General features: G+C 36.0%; 1 pseudogene; it reads right to left on the reverse strand.

Moving 5' to 3' along the window:
* Positions 1 to 724: 724 nt before the first annotated feature.
* Positions 725 to 1,953, reverse strand: LOC125343649 (annotated as a pseudogene).
* Positions 1,954 to 19,372: the final 17,419 nt, after the last annotated feature.

Here is a 19,372-nt window from a genome sequence, read left to right on the forward strand (position 1 = left end):
AAAGCGGGACTGCTGGATCATAGGAGAGCTCTATGTTTAGCCTGAGTAACCTCCACAGTGCTTTCCAGAGTGGTTGAACAAGTTTCCATTCCCACCAACAATGTAGTAGGGTTCCCTTGACCACATCCACTCCAACATTTGTTATTATTAGTTTTCCTGGTAATAGGCATTGTAATGGGGGTGAGGTGGAATCTCAGTGTTGTTTTGATTTGCATTTCTTTTATGGCCAGGGATGTTGAGCACTTCTTCATGTGCCTCTTGGCCATTCTCAATTCCTGTTCAAATAAGTCTGTCTTTAAGTCTTTAGCCCTTTTGTTGAGGAAGCAGCTGTTTCTGTGAGGATTTGTTTTCGGGAAACTTAATTCTTTGAGTTCTAAATATATTTTAGATATAAGGCCCTTGTCTGTTATATGGCCAGTGAGCATCCTCTACCAATCTGAGGGCTTTGTATTTATCTTGTAATCCATCTTTTGCTATGCAAAAGGTCTGCAGTGTGATACATTTCTTTTTTTTTTAAATACTGAGTTTATTTCACATGTATATTTTGTATCCCCACCATTTCCACATCTGACCATCACTTCTACTGCGTCCCATCATAACATTCTATACATACTTAAATCCAAGCACAGGTGGAGTTTCATCTTTAAAAATAAACGGGCATTTTGGACAACACGTTCTTGGCAGCGGAGCCTATACAACATTTCTCAAACATAGCAGGGAAAGTTCTCACTTCACATTATAAAAAGGACAGCTAGATATCAACTCTTACAGAAATGAAATAAGATGGAAAATTTCAACAAACAGCCCCAACTACTCTTAAAGAGATTTCCTCCATTTCCAGAGATCTTAAATAGCCTCCTGGTCAGTCATCCAGAAGCGATTCTTCACGTAGTTGATGAACTTGGCTTCCACTTTGGGGAAAGAACCACCTTTTTTGCTTGCATTTTTGCTTTAATGTCTTCTACTGAACTAGGTCTTTTTGTTGTTTGTGGAGTTCTTTCTTTCTTTCTTTCTTTCTTTCTTTCTTTCTTTCTTTCTTCCTTTCTTTTTAAGGACTCTTGACCTTTTGATCTTGGTGTCATTGGTTTTGAGTCTTTTCCATTCTGGTTTGATTTCTGTGTATTTTTGGCTGGAGTATCTCATATAGATTTCTTTTTTTTTTTTTTTTTTTTTTTTTTTAGCCAGTCGTGGGGCTTGAACTCAGGGCCTGAGCACTGTCCCTGGCTTCTTTTTACTCAAGGCTAGCACTCGGTGACTTGAGCCACAGCGCCACTTCTGGTTTTTTCTATATATGTGGTTCTGAGGAATCGAACCCAGGGCTTCATGTATACTAGACGAGGACTTTACCACTAGGCCATATTCCCAGCCCTCATATAGATTTTTTCACTGGAACTTTTTCTTCTGCTTCTCATCATCAAAATCATCATCATCATCCTTCTCCTCCTCATCATCTTCATCCTCCTCCTCCTCATCTTCCTCAGCAAGTTTTACTTTTTTCTGTGGAACCTTGCTACCACCTCTAGGGGCAGACCGATTTCTGGAAACACTCGGTAGTTTTACATCCTCCTTGTCTTCGTCTTCTGACTCTGCATCCTCTTCCAAAGCAACTAAGTGCTGTCCACTAATGTGCACAGGTCCTTAGCCACACTTCAGCCTCTGTACCACAGGTGGTGTGATTTCAAAGCCCCAAAGGGAAACAGTTGGCTGCACAGACATTTTCAAAGTATCCAGTGTAACTTTAATTGGACCTCCCTCATAGTTCATTGCCTCTGCCTCGACGATACGCAGTTCATATTTTGCACCAGCCCCTAAACTAACCGTTCATAATGGTAACTGGTGCTCATTTTCATCATTATCTACCTTAAAGTGATAATCATCGTTAGCTTTTCGTTCACTGAAAAGATAGTCCTGGGGCCGCAGCAGGCTCGTGTCCATGTCCATTGCGTCCTCCATGGGTGTGCACAGTGAGGGCGGACGGAGGAGTGCGGCTCCAAGGCTGAGAAGAGATGCACACCAAGGACGCAGTTCTTTTTGAATAGTGTTACCCACTCCCTCATTTTATCCATGTCCTGCTCCCCTTCAGTCTTCTCCCAAAGAAATGGTGAAATTCACTTCCCACTTGGTATCTAGTGAGTATCAGTGATGAAGTGGTTCACCCTTTGTCTCACTGTTTCTGTGATTCCCCTTCCTATCCCCAAATTAACAAAACTTACATACAAGGCAAAGTGCAAAAAAATAAAAACAGTCACAACAGGGAATAAACTGAAGGGGGAAAAGAGAAGTAACTGCAAAGAGTACAATAAAAAACTCGTTTTTATTGTAAAGGTGATATTTGCATGGAAGGGTTACAATTACATGAGTAAAATAATGAGTGCATTTGTTTTCCGACAGTGTTACCCCTTCCCTCATTTTATTCCCCCATACCCCAACTCCCATCATGTTGTAATGCGCATTTACAACGTAGTGTCTTATGAGTAATTCTGTTGTATTGGTTTACCCTATGACCTTTGTCTCATCATTTTGTTATTCCCCTTCCCTAACTCAGATTAACATATATGTAAGCAACAGGGTACCAAAACCACAAACAATGACAACAGGAGATAAATCAAAGGGAAAAAATTAAAAATAATGAATGGAAACAGAAATAACTTTATATAGTACATTGAAACAGAAAAAATAAACAAAATTTCTTCTCTGTGTCTTGGAGTACATTTACATTAGCATCATTTTGTATGGTCACATGTACATGGCTATTGAACTATTGTTATCTTCTGCTAGAACTATCCTAGATATATGCAAATTATTACAAATGATAGAAACAATGAATCCTATGTTTCTTTGGGTCAAACTTACTTCACTGAATTATGTTTCCAAGGATTTCCATTAACTTGTGAAGAGGAGATATCATTCTTTCTTAAGGAAAAATAAAATTCCATTGTATATTTATACCACATTTTCTTGATCTATTTATCTGATACATATAGGTTGGTTCCCCAAATTAGCTATAGTAAATAATACTGCAAGCATCTAGAAACACAACAAATCACATAAAGAGTGATACATGGGATTGCAGTAGACTGCAGAGCTTCCACACCACAAAGGACATAGATAGCAAGATAAATAGAAATCCCACAGGTTGAGAGAAGATTTTCACCAACTATACAGAAAACAAGAGATTCAGATAAAAAAATTAAACCCCTGGAAAAAATTCTCAAAGAAACCACCACCACATTCATACATGGGCTAACGAATTAAAATGAAACTTGTGTAGAGAGAACATAAGAATGCGAAATAAACACATGAAGAAATTTGACCATAAAAGACAACCAAAGAAATGCAAGTCAAAACCACATTCAGATTCTACCTCATCAAAGTCAGAGCAGTTGTTATCAAGAAAACAAATAATAGTAGATTCTGGAAGGTATGAAGACAAAAGGGAATGCTACTACACTGTTGGTGGGAATGCAAACTTGTTGGACCACTCTGGAAAGCAGTATGGAGGTTCCTCAAAATACTGAACATAGAGCTCCCCTATGATCCAGCAATCCTACTTCTGGGAATTTACCCAAATGATCACAAACAAGACCACACAAAAGCTACCAGCACAACTATGTTAATTGCAGCATTAAATAATAAAACAAACAAAAATCTCTTATTTCCATTTCTTATAGTTCAGTTTAATAAGGATCATTTTATATGGTCACATGCACATAGCAATTGAGCCATTGTGATCATCTCCTAAGAATATCCCACATATTTTACTTATTACAATTGAAGGAAACCATGTAGCCTATATGTGTTTGGATCTGGCTTACTATGCTTAATACATTTTTTCCAAGTGTTTCCAGTTCCTTACTAATGGAGTAATGATGTTCTTTATGATATAAGTACAGAATTTCTTTGCACATATATTCCACATTTTCTTGATCCATTCATCCACTGAGGGGTCATTTGGCTTGTTTCTATATCTTAGCTATGGTAAATAATGGTACAATATATGTGGCTTTAGTGGTCACTTTAGTGTTGCTGGTTTGTGGTCATTTGGGTAAATGCCCAGGAGTGGAATTAGTGGGTCATATGGAAGATCTCTTTTTAGTCTTTTGGGGAGCCTCCATACTGCTTGGTTGAACTGAATGTTTGAACAAGTTTACATTCCCACCAGTAGTGTAATAGAGTTAACTTTTTTGACCATTTTCTCTCCTCCCCCCACCCCACCAACATCTGGTTTATTAGTTTTCTTGACTGCAGCCATTTTACCTGGGGAGAGGTGGAATCTCAATTTTTTTATTTGTTTTCTTCTATTGCCAGAGACGTTAAACATTTTTTTCATTGGCCATTTTTATTTCTTATTTGGATAAGTCTGTTTAAAATTTTAGCCCACTTATGCATGGGGCTGTTGTTTCTTTGAGGATTTGTTTTGGGGTGGTTTAATTTTTTGAGCTCTAAGAACATTTTATATATGAGACCCATGTCTGATGCTATTCAGTTTGCTATTCAGTCTCATTTATCCAGCCTTTCTTTGATTTTCTGCATTTCTGGATATTTACTTAGGAAGTTTTGACCCATGCCAAGTAGCCTTATGCATCTGCTATCCCTTCCTATAACATTTTCAGGGTATCTGCTCTTACCAAGAGGTCTTTGATCCATTTGGTATTGATTCTGTTGCAGGGTGGTATATAAAGATCTATCTTCAGTTTTCTTTTTGTGTATAGCCAGTTCTGGCAGCACCATTTGTTGAAGAGACTGCCCTTCATCCATCCTATGTTTTTGACTCCCTACTAAAGTTAGTTGGCTATATCTCTTTGAGTTCATTTCTGTGTCTTCAGTTTTATACCATTGTTATTCAGGCCTGTTCTTGTGCCAGCAACAAGCTCTTTTTTTGTTGTTCTTTTTTTTTTTAGTAGTTTGGCTTTGAAAGGGAGTTTGAAGTTCAGTATTGATATTCCTCCTGCAGTATTTTTCCTGCTAAGTATTTTTCTTGTTATTTGGGGGGCTTCTCTTATTCCACATAAATTTTTGGATTGTTTCTTCAATATCCTTGAAAAATTTTGTTGGGATATGGATGGATATTGTATTACATTCCCAGATAGACTTGGGCAGTATTTCTGTTTGCATTATTTAATACTCCCAATCCAGAAGCATGGGAGGTTTTTCCTCTTCCTTAAATCTGCTTACATTTTTTTCCCCAGGTTTTAAAAGCTTGCCTTAAAAGGGTCCTTCACAACTTTGGTTGAGTTAATTCCTAGGATTTTTTTCTGAGGCTGTTACAAAAGTAGTTGCTTTCCTGATTTCTTTCTCACTGTTGTTATTGTTGGCCTACAGAAAAGCTATTGATTTTTGTGGGTTAATTTTATAGTCTGCTACTTTGCCAAAGTTTCATATCAGCCCAAATAACCTAGGAAAGGAATCTTGGGTTTCTTTAAATACAGATCATGTCATCTGCCAAGAGGGTGTGTTTTACTTCTTCCTTTCTGATTTTTTAATGTTTATTTCTTGCCTTGTTGCTCTAGATAGGAATACCAATAATGTATTGAGGAGGAGTAGAGAGAGTGATAATTCTTGTCTCCTTCCTGATTTTAGAGGAAATGACTTAAACTTTATATTAAGTGGCTGTGGTTTGTTATGTTGAGGAATGCTCCATGGATTATTACCTTCTCCAGAGCTTTTAACTGAAAGAGGTTTTGGATCATGTTAAATGCATTTTCTTCATCTTTTGGGATGATCATGTGGTTCTTGTCCTTGTTCCTATGGATGTGCTGAATTATATTATTTGACTTGAGTATATTGAACCAGCTTTGCATCCCTGGAATGAATCCAGTTTGATTATGGTGCACGTTGTTTTGGATTAGTTGCTAAAGTCAGTTGGTGAGAATTTTAATGACAAGTTTTGCATTGTTATTTATCAAAGAGGTGGGTCTATAGTTATCTTCCTTTGATGAGTCTCTATCTAGTTTTGTGATGTGTGTTATTCTGACTTCATAAAATAAGTTGGGTAGTGATTTTTGCTTTCAATTTCATTGTTGAGTTTGCTATCAAGACTTTCTACTTTGTTTTTTATTTACCTGCATTCTAATTAGTCATTTTTGATGGCTTCAATCTCTTCACTAAAGCTTTATTTTAGATCTTGTGTGGACTTCTTTAGTTCCTTGATTGGATTTTCAGTGTCTTCTCTCATATCCTTTATCTGAGTTTCTTTTTTTTTTCCATTGAAGTCCCATTCCTTCTCTTGGAATACATTTAGCTTTCTGCTTGTGGTTTATGTGAATTCCTCTAATGCATAACCTTGTACAGGGATTCTATCTTTTCAATATATTTATCAACCATGTTTTTAGCACATTTTCACAATTATCTTCTAGATTTTTCATTGAGTGCTCTATTGCCTGATTATTTTGTGGGGAAGCTGAGGTTTCTTTTTTTTGGGGGGGGGTTATTTTATTTTTATTTGATTTTATTTGTAAAGGTGATGTACAGATGGATTACAGTTACATAAGTAAGGTAACAAGTATATTTCTTGTTGAGCATTGTTACCCCCTCTCACCTTCTCTCTCCTCAGGCTCCTCCCCCAAGTTGTAAAGTTCATTTCCAACATAGTGTCTTGTGAGTATTGCTATTACATTGGTTCACCCTTTGTCCTTTGTCTCACCATTTTGTTATTCCCCTTCCTTCCCCAAATCAGATAAATGTATACACAAGACACAGGGTACCAAAATTGAAAACAGTGACAACAGGGGATAAACCAAATGAAAGAAAAGAAAGAAAAAATAACTTTACTGAGTACATTTTAAAAAACACCAAAAAAAACCCTCTTGTTTGGGGCTTGAAATATGGCTTAGCAGTAGAGAACTTGCCTTGCATGCATGAAGCCATAGGTTCGATTCCTCAGCACCACATAAATGAAAAAACCAGGAAGTGGTGATGTGGCTCAACTGGGAGAGTGCTAGCCTTGAGGAAAAGGAAGTCAGGGACAGTTCCCAGGCCCTGAGTCCCAAGCCCCAGGACTGGCAAAAAAGAAAGAAAGAAAGAAAGAAAGAAAGAAAGAAAGAAAGAAAGAAAGAAAGAAAGAAAGAGAGAGAAAGAGAAAACACAAAACCCTCTTGTTTTTATATTGGAGCTCGTTTCTATTAGTATCATTTTATACAGTCTTGACTTGCCATTTCACTTGTGTTTTTAATTTATTCTGCTCATTTGGAGCAAAAGCAAATCCAATAACACAAGAGAACACAATTTTATGTCAAAACCAACCAAGAGTCCTGTAATTGCAGACTTTGGAGATTCAAACTCATAGTTATTCTCCGAACTATCCTTTTTTTTGTTTGGGGAAGGGTACTGTGGTTGAGGAATGGAGATTTTATATAGTTGTAGCCAATGAGCAATTCTATTGTCAGTGATGAAATGATCTAAAATGAAATGATAACTGCACAAGCCAATTAGATACCATCAAAATGGAAACAAGTACATGCTAACTCACAGAAAAACAAGGATCAAAAGACTAAAGAAAATGAAAAAGGAGATAGGACCAGAAATAAAGGGGGAAAAACAGTTAAATTGTAATTAAAAGAAATATTAAGTGATATAATGAAAAATAGAGGGAGGATCAAATAAGTATAGAGAAATTTTTAAAAGGCAAAGGAAAAGAAGGAAGAAACCTATGGCCTATAATCAAAAACAAAATAAAAATTATATGTAAATCAAAATACAATTTTGAAAATACTAACAAAAATAGAGAAATAGAAAATTGAGCAATCAAAAATATAGCTATAACTAAGTATGTCCACAATTAAGAAAGAGGCCTAGTAATCACTGTAGACTGTAAATCGAAAACTCAACAGAATAGTGAAAAAGAAAAAAAAATGTTCTCCAACTTGTTAGTGGGACCTTGTATCTCCCCAGTATCCTCTATTCTGTCTCTTAGTGGAGACTTTGATTTCTTTGTCGTGGTTAGCTTACCTTGTGGCATAGTTTGACTCAGAAGGCTTCTTTATATGGTAGTGTGGTTGTTACCTAATTTCCCACAATCAGACATGTTGGAACCTTACTAATAACTCAAAGTGAACAGATGCATTCTCAATTGAGTTTGAGAGGCCAGAGTAAAGTTCTGCCTTAGAAACTTGTAGTCTTGTAGGGTCTTGTAGAGTCTTGTAGGGTTCCTCCTAGCCTATCTTAGTATGAGTGTGAGTTGCTTTTTGTGGGAAAATAGGAAAGAGGTGGCTGTTTAATGCCACTTAGAAACTCTGTAATGAGCGTGGGTGTGGCTGATACTGTAGCATACGTGGAATCATAGGCTTTCCCTAGGGAGGGCTAGCTCCTGAAACCCTCCTTCTAGCCAAGCCTCAAGTTTTCTCCAGTTTTTATAACTGTATAGTTTGTTGTCTTTGTTTTTCAGTGAGTTTTTAGAAACTTTTGGTTTTGCAGTTCCACGATGCCCAGTGAGCTGTGGGCTCAGCTCCAATATATCTGGAATATTGGGCTTATCTTGCTCCCTGCTCAGGCGTGGGACTGCCCTTTCTTAAGCAGGCCTGTTTCCCTTTTGGGTGTGGCTGCCTCCCTATGGGTATATTTTGTTTTCCTCCAGAGAACGGAAGTGTAAGTGTATGAGATTAATATGCCCTCTTCAAAAATCGTGCCACATCTCTGTCAAGTGTTTCCAGCCAGGGGCGTTGATGGTCTCTATGCCAATTTCAATAGTGGCATTGTTCTTGGGTAGGAGGAGGGTTTCCTTCCATATGCTGTGGATGTGTTTTGTGGGGTACTCATACTCCTAGTGTTTCTGACCATCTGCGATGTGATGAACTGTTTCTGTGTCCATCTGTGACTAACTGGGATGTAGGCTGATCTTTAAATTTGTGCTGAAGTTGAGTGGAAAGTCCATGGCCACCTCTGCCTCCGCTGCACCAGCCACCATACCACTGCCACTGTCAGCAGGTGCTTAATTTTGTCTTATTATGCAGGCAGCTTAAAGCTTATTTGCTGTAACCCTCTAGACATGGACAGCTTGATGGGACCCTAAAGTTCTGCTTCTTTAGAGAGAGCTCTGTTGGTTCCTTGGTTTTTCTGCCGTTTTCTTGGAAATCCTCAGGCGTGAATATTTAAAGAAGATATTGATTTTTCCCATTACTCCATACTGAATTTGGTCTGAAATATACAAGTGAAAATGCTGAATAGAGCCATACAAACAAGTCTGTGGTTTTACCATGAGTTTTCACAGTAGCTTATGTTAAAATGAATATAATTTTCAATTAAATTCTTCAAGCAATAATTTTTATTACCACTTATATAGTATTGTTATGTTATGTCTTCACATAATTATTTTAAATCTATTGTTGTTAGTAAATTTTCAAAGCTTATCACAAGAACATGATCACAAAATTTTAATATATCTAAAATTCTTGAAGGAACAAGTCACACATAAGAAAACAATAATATAAAACTTAGTAGGCTAGAAACTAAAGTCCTAGGAAGTACATGTTTTCACATTTAGTCTTCTTCACATGTGTTGGGGACTCAGTTTTGGCCTTGGTGGGGGAAGGGCACCAAGGGTGAGACGCTGCCCTTCCCCCAGCCCTGGGACAGTGTGGGAGGGAGCCCCTCCCACCTTCTGGCCTCAACCGGAAAAGAAGCCCCCCGCCTCTGGGGGTGAACACATGTGTGCCACCATGATAGGGATTGTCCAGCCCACAAAGGAAGTTTCATGACATCACCGGATGGGCAGCCCGGCTTAGCCCATGGCCTAAGGCCTTCCCTTTCCCGCCATTACCGCTATATAAACCCCCCTCCCAATTAAATCCTTTGAGACCCATTCAACCATCATGGCGTCTTCCTGATGCCTTCTTCAGCCTCCTCTCCTGACATGTGAGGTGATGGGGGGAGGGGAGGCTTCAGCAACCTTTCCTCAACTTAGCATATTTCCATAAGAGTATGCCGTGGTCTTCTGCAGGCGGAAGGCAAGGCCGAGTGCTCTTTCATAGATTTTGGGGTTCAAGCATTTTCCCCGGAAGATCAGGGAGAAAGGGATCCATCAGATCCCGACACACATGGCTTGCCTGTTTCTTCATTTTTCATGTTGTCTCATCGGTGGTATAAATCAGACTGTAGGCATTACCACAAGTTCTCAGCTTTGCCTCTAATCAAGTTACGTTAAGTTACGTCAAGTTTCGTTTTATCCTATAAAGAAAATTAAAGGAGATAAAATTATAGCTTCACAGATGTACATTTCTTTCTTCTTTTTTTTTTTTTTTTTGGAAGTAGTGAGTATCTGGTTCAAGGATCATCAAATAGAATAAAACCCACTGTTGGAACAAATCAAATTTTACCGATGTGACTAGAATGCATAGCTTTTCCATTTCTTTTTTAAAGGCAAATATGTGATTACTTATTCTGTGCCTAAAATAGGTAGGTCAGCCAATCTCAAAATGCCAGCAGTTACTACTGCAACATATTCAGACTGTGGGAAAGTCGTATGAATCACATTTGTTCATAACAAGCTTGCAAACTCTGACACACAAAGGCCAAAATGTGCTTGCTGAGTGTTCACTTTACAAGGTGCTGTAGTTTACAAAATGTATTTCGAACAGTCTTGATTCTTTTATTGCTGATGCTGCACCCTCTAGATCTTCAAAAACAGATTTGCACTTAAAATGAGGTAGATATATTGTCAGAAAAAAAATGAGCACTTCGTGTCATGTTTTTCCATTTTCATGAAGAAACATCAAGAGAACCTGAAGGGAGGAGCGGCAGAGGTTTGTTGGGATTCTGGAGGAGTGACGTCATTAGTTAGTATGGGGTACAAGGAAGTTTTTCTTTTCAAATGGATCATATTTATTGGATCATTTTTAATAAAAATAAATGTGTTCAGTATGGCCTTATGTGGCTGATATTTTAAGTTATCATTCTTCCAAATGATCATTCTTTTTTATACTTAGAACAACCAGTGGATGTTTTTCTAATAGAGATTATAACATAAGTGATTCTATGAAGGTGAGCCATTTTATTACTAATCTGCAGATAGAAATGTTTAAAAAAGCAAAAAAGACGAAAGAAATGAGCTGTCTCTGACTTTAGATCCTCAGAATCAAAGTTTTTGAGGAAATCAAGGCATAAATTCTTATAGTCTTTTAAATGTACCATTCTTTTCCCAAATTAGGCTGTCTTTGCCCTCTTTAGCTCCTCTTACTTCTCCTGTCTATTTAAGTCTATTGCAGACATCTCCTGGGCATAGAGAAACAAAATGGAATTTCTATTCATTAAAGTGTTACTTAAACCTTTATGTTCAAGGGGTTTTGTGTTTTACTCACACAGTACAAAGTTTCAGATCTTCCATAAAGGCATATTTGATCCATTCCAAAGTAATGTTTGTGTAATGTAAGGCATATAGATCTGGATTCAGTCTTTTACGTGTGGATATTGTGTTTTCCCAATTCCATTTTTTTGAAAAGGCTGTCATTTCTCCAATCAATGTTTTCATACCTTTGTCAAAAATCTGATACCTGTAGTTGTGTGGGTATATTTCTGGATATTTCATTCTATTCCGTTACTCTAGATGTCTGTTTTCAAGGGAGTGACATGCTCTTTTTGTTACAAGGACTCTATATTGTGAAATACCCTTCATGTTCTCTCTCAGATCCAGCATGAAGATCTTTATAAATGGAATGAAAGGAATATAAAATGGAAACTGTTTTAAAGTGTCAACTAGCAAGGGAGGCAGAAGACAAAAGAAGAGGGTGAAGAAGGATGAATATTCAATATACTTTATCTGACTGTATGAAGAAAAAAATGGATGTAAACTGTTGCAACCAATGTGGAAAGCACTTTGAAGATTCTGAAAAAAAAGAAATAAAGAAAAGAAAACTAAACATAGAACTATCTTTTGATCCCAAAATACCGCTATTAGATATTTATCTCATAGATTACAAGTCATGATACAGTAAAGCCACTAGTGGAACCATGTTCATTGCTGCACTGTTTACCGTAATTAATGTATGGAAGCTGCCCAGACACCCTTAAATGGACAAATGGATCAAGAAAATTATGTATATGTATAATATATATATTTAATTATATACACAGTGTACAAAGAAAGAGAGGACTTTTACTCATTTGTTTATAAAAGTAACATTATATCCCTTGCAAAGAATTGGATGGACCTGAAAAGTCAGTCCCAAAGAGACAAAGGACACATGTTTTCTCCGATATGCAGAAGTTAGATCAAATTTATAAATATATATATAAAGGTTATATGACCATACATACAAATGCATTATCTGAAGTATAGTATATTCAAGAGAGAATTCAAATAGTATAAATACTTTGAACAAGTAACTTAAATTCACTGTAACAAAATGAGTACCAGGAAAATGGTATTTGAAGGTTTTAGAAGACGAAGTCAAAGAGAAGGGGATTAGACAAATGAAGAGTAGAAAGGAGGAGGATATAGTCATAATATTCAATGTATATCCCATGAAACTAGGAAATCTGAGAGTATGCATGGGGTTGGGAGGAATGGCAAGAATAATGAAATTGGTGAAATTAATCAAGATACATTGTACACATAAACTGACACGTTGAATTGTAAACCCCTTTTACAACTACAAGATAATAAAATATAATTGAAAAAGAGTAATGAAATGTTTTTACAATTAATATCTACAAATGCTAGTGAAATTATTAAAGGCATTAGGAAAGAAAGCAATATCTCCTTTCTTTAAGAATCTTTGGCAGGAAGTAGATTTTCCCTATGATCTACTTACTGCATTGATTTGCTATGGATATCAATTCCTGCAATTCCCAAATTGATTCAAATATCGTCAGCAAAAGCAGTGGGAAATAACGACAAGAAAGAAACTGAGACAGCTCTACATTTGCTAATATGGCCTCCCAAACTTAAGCAAGGTGTTCACTGAGGGTCTCATAGTGAACATAACTTTTATCTCCATTCAATAATTCTTCTTTTCAGTGGATTTCTCCCTAACAACACGCAACTTCATTAAAAGAGTGAATATTAGGATATTATTTTTAATATGACTCTTATGAAGCTCTCCAAATAAAGAACAAACTTACTACTGCAATTGTTGGGATAAATTTTTATTTTATTTTTCTTACTATGGTTCAGTCACACTGGCCTCTCTGTCCTGAGTCAGGAGGCATACGTCTGTTTCAGTGTTTCTGCATTATTATTATCCTGCCTCCAAAATTCTTCTATACATTTTGCTTCCTTGTCTCATTCCTTCTCTAATTATGTGTCAATCTATTCAAAATGTCTTTTCTTACCTCTCGAAATGAATTGAAGTCCCCAGCATCAAGTTTGAATTTCTACTTTCTCTTTCCTCATAATACTTCTTATAACTTGGCTTATGTATTTAATTCTATTCCTTATTACCAACAGTGAACAAAACCTCAAAAAGACAAAGGACATTATTCGTTTTATTCATTACTGTATCCTCAGGGCAGGGAGAGTAGGAATTGAAATATTTGTCAGGTAAATGAAACAATGAGTGAAATTAAATTATTGAATGGGTAAGTTAATATAGGGCTAAAATGTACTCCGTGAATCGCTATTCTATGCGTGTGTACAAATTTTTAGAATCAATGTGCCAGTGACATCTTATCATCTCCATTTTTATCTTACTTTACAGCAACATGTATTTGTATAATATTATAACATAAGTCATTCATTGAACTTTGATAGTGACATCATGGACACTAAAGTCTGTCCAAATGTGCTTTACTAAGTTAGCTACACATTCAAATGCAGATGCATTGAGCCAGCATCAATACTTATAATTGTGTTGTTTTGTATCACCACTACATGTTAATGGGTCTCCTGTCATTCTCTTTTGGTGTCATTAGATTCATTGTCTACCATGGCAGTAATGGACAGCTCTGGAGCAGGTGTTTCTGAAGTATTATTGATAACAGTGTCACAAAGATTGTGTGGAGTCAAATTTCAACAAGCTTGACTGATGAGGAGGAGGTTTGGGTAGCCTTGGTGAAGATAGTTTCACACTTACCATCTCTCAACAGCTTCAGGATACAGCCAGCCATTTTTAAAAAGGAGGAACAGCTATATGGCAATACGTGTTCACTTGATTTTTTTTTTTTTTACCACTTTAACATCATTTATCTTTCTCAAATTTAGCTATATTTTCATTATTGAATTCCATGGCTGCTAAATTTGTGTCATCCTACACTCTCTTATAAAAGTTGCTTCCGCACACCTGTGGTTTATGATGTAGAAATTTGACTTGTAGTTATAACCTGGCCAGTCTTTGTTTTTCATTCTCTGCAGCATCAAATTAGTTCTTAATATCATTTAAAATAGTACACTCTCAGCTCACTAGAATAACCCAACCCCTGTCACCTCCTACAAAAATCTATTACACCATTATGAAATATCCAGTGATTTTGTAGTCATAACTGTTCCAACATACTTTCCATTTCTTATAATCACAGTTCAAATAGAATATTAGAGAACATACAAACCAGTAACTTTTCCAACTCAAAAATTAATGTTGTAAATTTTAGGCTTTTTAAATGCAAGTTCATAACATTTAATTACCTACATGAATACTATTTTAGAGTAGATCCTTTGTAAATTGTATTCCTAACTTTTGTTTTCTAAACATTGTATGAAAGATAAAAAACATAAATTTATTTCTGCATTCCTAATTTTACTGTTTTAATACCCACTGAGAAATATTCAATTGAGGATTAAAGAGTAATTCAGCACTAGAGTTCCTTTTTGACATATATACGGGCCAGGGTTCTATCCCAAGCAGCAAATAAAATTAAAATGGAAAAATTTCAGTCAGTCATTGAATATTATGTATTCTGCTTTGTGTTGTTCTTGGGTGTTGGAGATGTAAGAGTTTTCAGAAAAACTCCCATCACAAATGAATAAACAGATATTATTAGAGTGTAGTATAATAAGCAATCAGTAAAAAGATACACACCAAACTATGTTAGAAAGAAAGGGTAGTATATCATCCACACTGTGACACAAGCCCAGATAACGTTCTCTAGAAATGACTTAAACTGAGATGTAAACAAAGTAGGCATAAATTTAGCAAATAGTAGGGGCCAAGGAAACCGATGAGTGAAGCCCTTGAAACAAAGAAAAAATGCTTGCCATATTAGCAGATGGAAAGAAAGCTAAACATGTCTGAAAAAAAAAAGAGTACCAATGGTTAAAGGCAAGAGATGCAACTCAAGAAATAATAAAGGTTTTATAAATCCTACAGTGACATTGCAGATTCACCCTAAAACCAGGGAAGAAGTTTTTTAAAAAGATGAAGAACGTGATAAAATGTCTTATTAAATAAAATAATTATAACTACAACCAAAGCATGAGAGACAAATGAGCCAAGGACAGCAATTAAGGTAATTATTCAGTGTTCTGGGAAAGAATATTAATATTATAAACAATGGTAGTGGCAGTAAAGATGGAAATAAAAGAATGGAATCAACCAGGATAAAGGTTTAAATATTGAGTTTATGTTTTAAAAGAGGAAATAGAGAAAGCACACATTACTTAATGAATTGGATTACTAATGAATTGGATGGATGATAGTGTCACTTTTTGAAAATATGGTATAAGGAACATATTTGAGATTGGAAAGGAAAGAAATCAATGGTAGACATGACATATTAAAAGTACATTCAAAGTAGCTACGTAAAATGGTATAAATAGACCACTGTACATGTATAGCCCAAAGGTGAGGGAAGACATTTGTGCTGGAGAAGTCGGCTACATAGTAATCACAACAAACATGGTAGATGATAAATAAATTTCTTTTATCTCATAACAAAGATCATGGTAATTGTAGCAATTAGAGTAGATTAACATTCTGAGAGATAATATAAATTAGCAGTGAAAAGGGTACAGTAAAGAGTCTTATACATAGTTCATATTTGAGCAATAAAAGTACTGAAAATGAATAAATATATAAGTCCAAAACCTTCAGTGTCCTGAACAGCAAAGAAAGAAACAGTTTACAGAAAGCACTGGCTAAAGCAAACATCATATGCTAGTGAGTAACCGTGTGAAAAAAAATCTATCAGATTTAGCAACTAAATTATTAACTTCTTTAATAGGACATTAAGAACCCAATGGGAGTATAAGGCTGATTAGTGTTTGGTAATCTATTTACTTAACAAACATATCTATTGAGAACCTCCTTGTGGCCTGGCCTTGTGCTAAATGTTGCAGATATTCTGTAAGCACAACCATCCTCATTCTCAAGAGGCTTGCAGTCTAATATTAGAAGATAGTGATGACACAGTCATATAATGAAATATTAACTTGCTTTTCTAACAAGAAAAAGCTCTATATATGAGCACACTTGAAGTAGAGGGAACCTAGAAGGTTTCCCTGTGACAATAGTACAATAACTAAAATTTAACAAATACATGTGAATAAATAAGACATAACAGAATGAGGATGCCATGATGAATAGGTTTTTAGGTGGAAAAGAGAAAAGAAGAAGGAAAGGAATAAACGCATCCATGAAATTAAAAGAAAGTATGCATGTCTAGGAAAATAGATCAGAGAGGGTAGATTGATCAGAAATAGGTGTAATAAAGTTGGGACTTGCTCACCTTAAGTAAGGCCTTTTTAGTTAATCTAAGAATTTTATTTTTTATTTAAAAAGTAAAGAATACTATCTAAAAGGGTTTAAATATGGGTTTTATAATATGCATATTTGAAAAGAATATTCCGGTTTCCACTGGCAGAAACAAATTGAAAGAGACAGAGCAGATACAAGTAGACATGTGAGAATGTAAGTTTTTTAAGGTCCCGGTAGGAGATGCCATTTGTTTGAGCTAAAATAGTAGAAAAAGAAGAATGTAATAGAACTCAATGGCAAATATTGACAGTATGTTATGACCTAGTATATAGTAGCATGCAAAAGAAGAAACATTTTTTTTAAAAGACTCTAAAAATTGAAACTCCCTGAATTTTTGTTTTGATCTATTAACATTACTGTAACATATCTTTTAAAATGTTGTCTGGGAAACTAGGAAGAGAAGAAAGAGTAGTGGGATATGAGGATTATAAAGGGGTTTTCTTTTTTTTTTTTTTAATGGTAAAGCTTTAAGTATGGTTAAAAAAATTGGTGAAGGAAAAGGCCTGAAGACCAATGGAACAGAATTGAAGAAAGATAGCCTCTTTAACAAGTGGTGCTGGCAAAACTGGCGCAACACATGCAACAAAATATAACTAGATCCTTATATATCACCCTGCACCAAAATCAATTCCAAATGGATTAAAGACCTCGAAATCAAAACAGACACCCTGAAAACACTAAAGGAAGGAGTAGGAGAAACACTTGGGCTCCTTGGAGCAGGACGGAACTTCCTGAACAAAGACCGAGAAAGGCTACAAATCAAAGAAAGGTTGGACAAGTGGGACTGCATCAAACTGCAGAGCTTCTTCAGGGCAAAGGACATAGCTCGCAAGATAAACAGAAAGCCCACAGACTGGGAGAAGATTTTTACCGGACTTTCAACGGACAAAGGCCTCATATCTAAAATATATGCAGAACTAAAAAAATTACCTTCTTCCAAAACAAAACCGCAAAGAACCAATAGCCCCCTCATCAAGTGGGCTAAAGAATTACAAAGAGACTTCTCTGATGAGGAAATGAGAATGGCCAAGAGACACATGAAAAAATGCTCTACATCACTGGCCATAAAAGAAATGCAAATCAAAACAACATTGAGATTCCATCTCACTCCAGCAAGAATGTCATATATCAAGAAAACTAACAATAACAATTGTTGGAGGGGATGTGGCCAAAAGGGAACCCTACTTCATTGCTGGTGGGAATTTAACTGGTTCAGCCACTGTGGAAAGCAGTATGGAGCTTCCTCAGAAGGCTAAATATAGAACTCCCCTATGACCCAGCAGCCCCACTTTTGGGTATCTATCCAAAAGACCACAAACAAAATCACAGAAATGCCACTAGCACAACAATGTTCATTGCAGCACAATTTGTCATAGCGAGAATCTGGAACCAGCCCAGATGCCCCTCAGTAGAGAAATGGATCAGGAAAATGTGGTACATATACACAATGGAATTTTATGCCTCTATCAGAAAGAATGACATTGTCCCATTTGTAAGGAAATGGAAGGACTTGGAAAAAATTATACTAAGTGAAGTGAGCCAGACCCAAAGAAACATGGACTCTATGGTCTCCCTTATTGGGAATAATTAGTATAGGTTTAGGCAAGTCATAGCAGAGCATCACAGGCCCAATAGCTATACCCTTATGAAGACATAAGATGATGCTAAATGAAATGAACTCCATGTTATGGAAACAGTTGTAAATACTTTCAACATCCTATGTGTATCTGTAGCTTCTATTATTGATGATGTTCTTGTATCACCTTCCTGTGGTTGTACCTACACTATCTCTGTAATCTTATCTGAGTATATTGGAAACCGTGTATACTGGTATTGGAAGTAGGAAATTGAAAGGGACTACCAAATTTGAGAGACACATGGTAAAAAAAGACAAACAACTACAAAAGCAATACTTGCAAAACTGTTTGGTGTAAGTGAGCTGAATACCTCCGTGGGGGGGGGGAAGGGAAAGGGGAGGAGGGAGGGGGGTATGAGGGACAAGGTAACAAACTGTACAAGAAATGTATCCAGTGCCTAACGTATGAAACTGTAACCTTTCTGTACATCAGTTTGATAATAAAAATTAAAAAAAAAGAAAGAATTAAAAAGCAAAGGGTACACAATAAAAAATAAAAATTGGTGAAAATGACCTATAGAGAATTAAAAGAAATTCAGATTTTGGAAATTAGATGAATACTCTAAGAAATATCTCTGAAAATGAAGGTGGAAATAGACTTAGAATGCTTGTGGGAAGGGGGAAACACGGGGTAGGAGATGCAGGTAAATTATAAAGCTGGATGAAGTTCTTCCCTTCTGATGACTGCTATGTTCTCTTGGACTCATCTGAAAATGAAATGTCATGTCATAGTGTTAAAACTTGTCACTGTATTATTTATACTAATGAAATGTTAAAAGCAATAAAAATGCTTACCATAGGGAATTGGAAAATAAATTATGACACATATTTACATTGCTGTAGTGCTTTGTTGGAATTAAAAATCATGTTGTCTAAGATACTTTACTTTAAATCAAGGGAGCTAATCATTATGCATTAGAGATCAAAATAGCACTTTACAAATGAGTGTTCATGATGCACTCATCAATAATGTGAATACACATTGAATATAAAAAAGTAGAAAAGATTACAAGCTATATGCTTCATGATTAATTATATAATTATTGTATGAACCTGTATAGTGTGTCTATATGGGTAATATGCACATAAGGCGGCACACTAAAGGTATATTATACTC

The sequence above is a fragment of the Perognathus longimembris genome, chromosome 28, assembly GCF_023159225.1.
Source record: "Perognathus longimembris pacificus isolate PPM17 chromosome 28, ASM2315922v1, whole genome shotgun sequence".
NCBI lineage: Eukaryota > Metazoa > Chordata > Mammalia > Rodentia > Heteromyidae > Perognathus > Perognathus longimembris.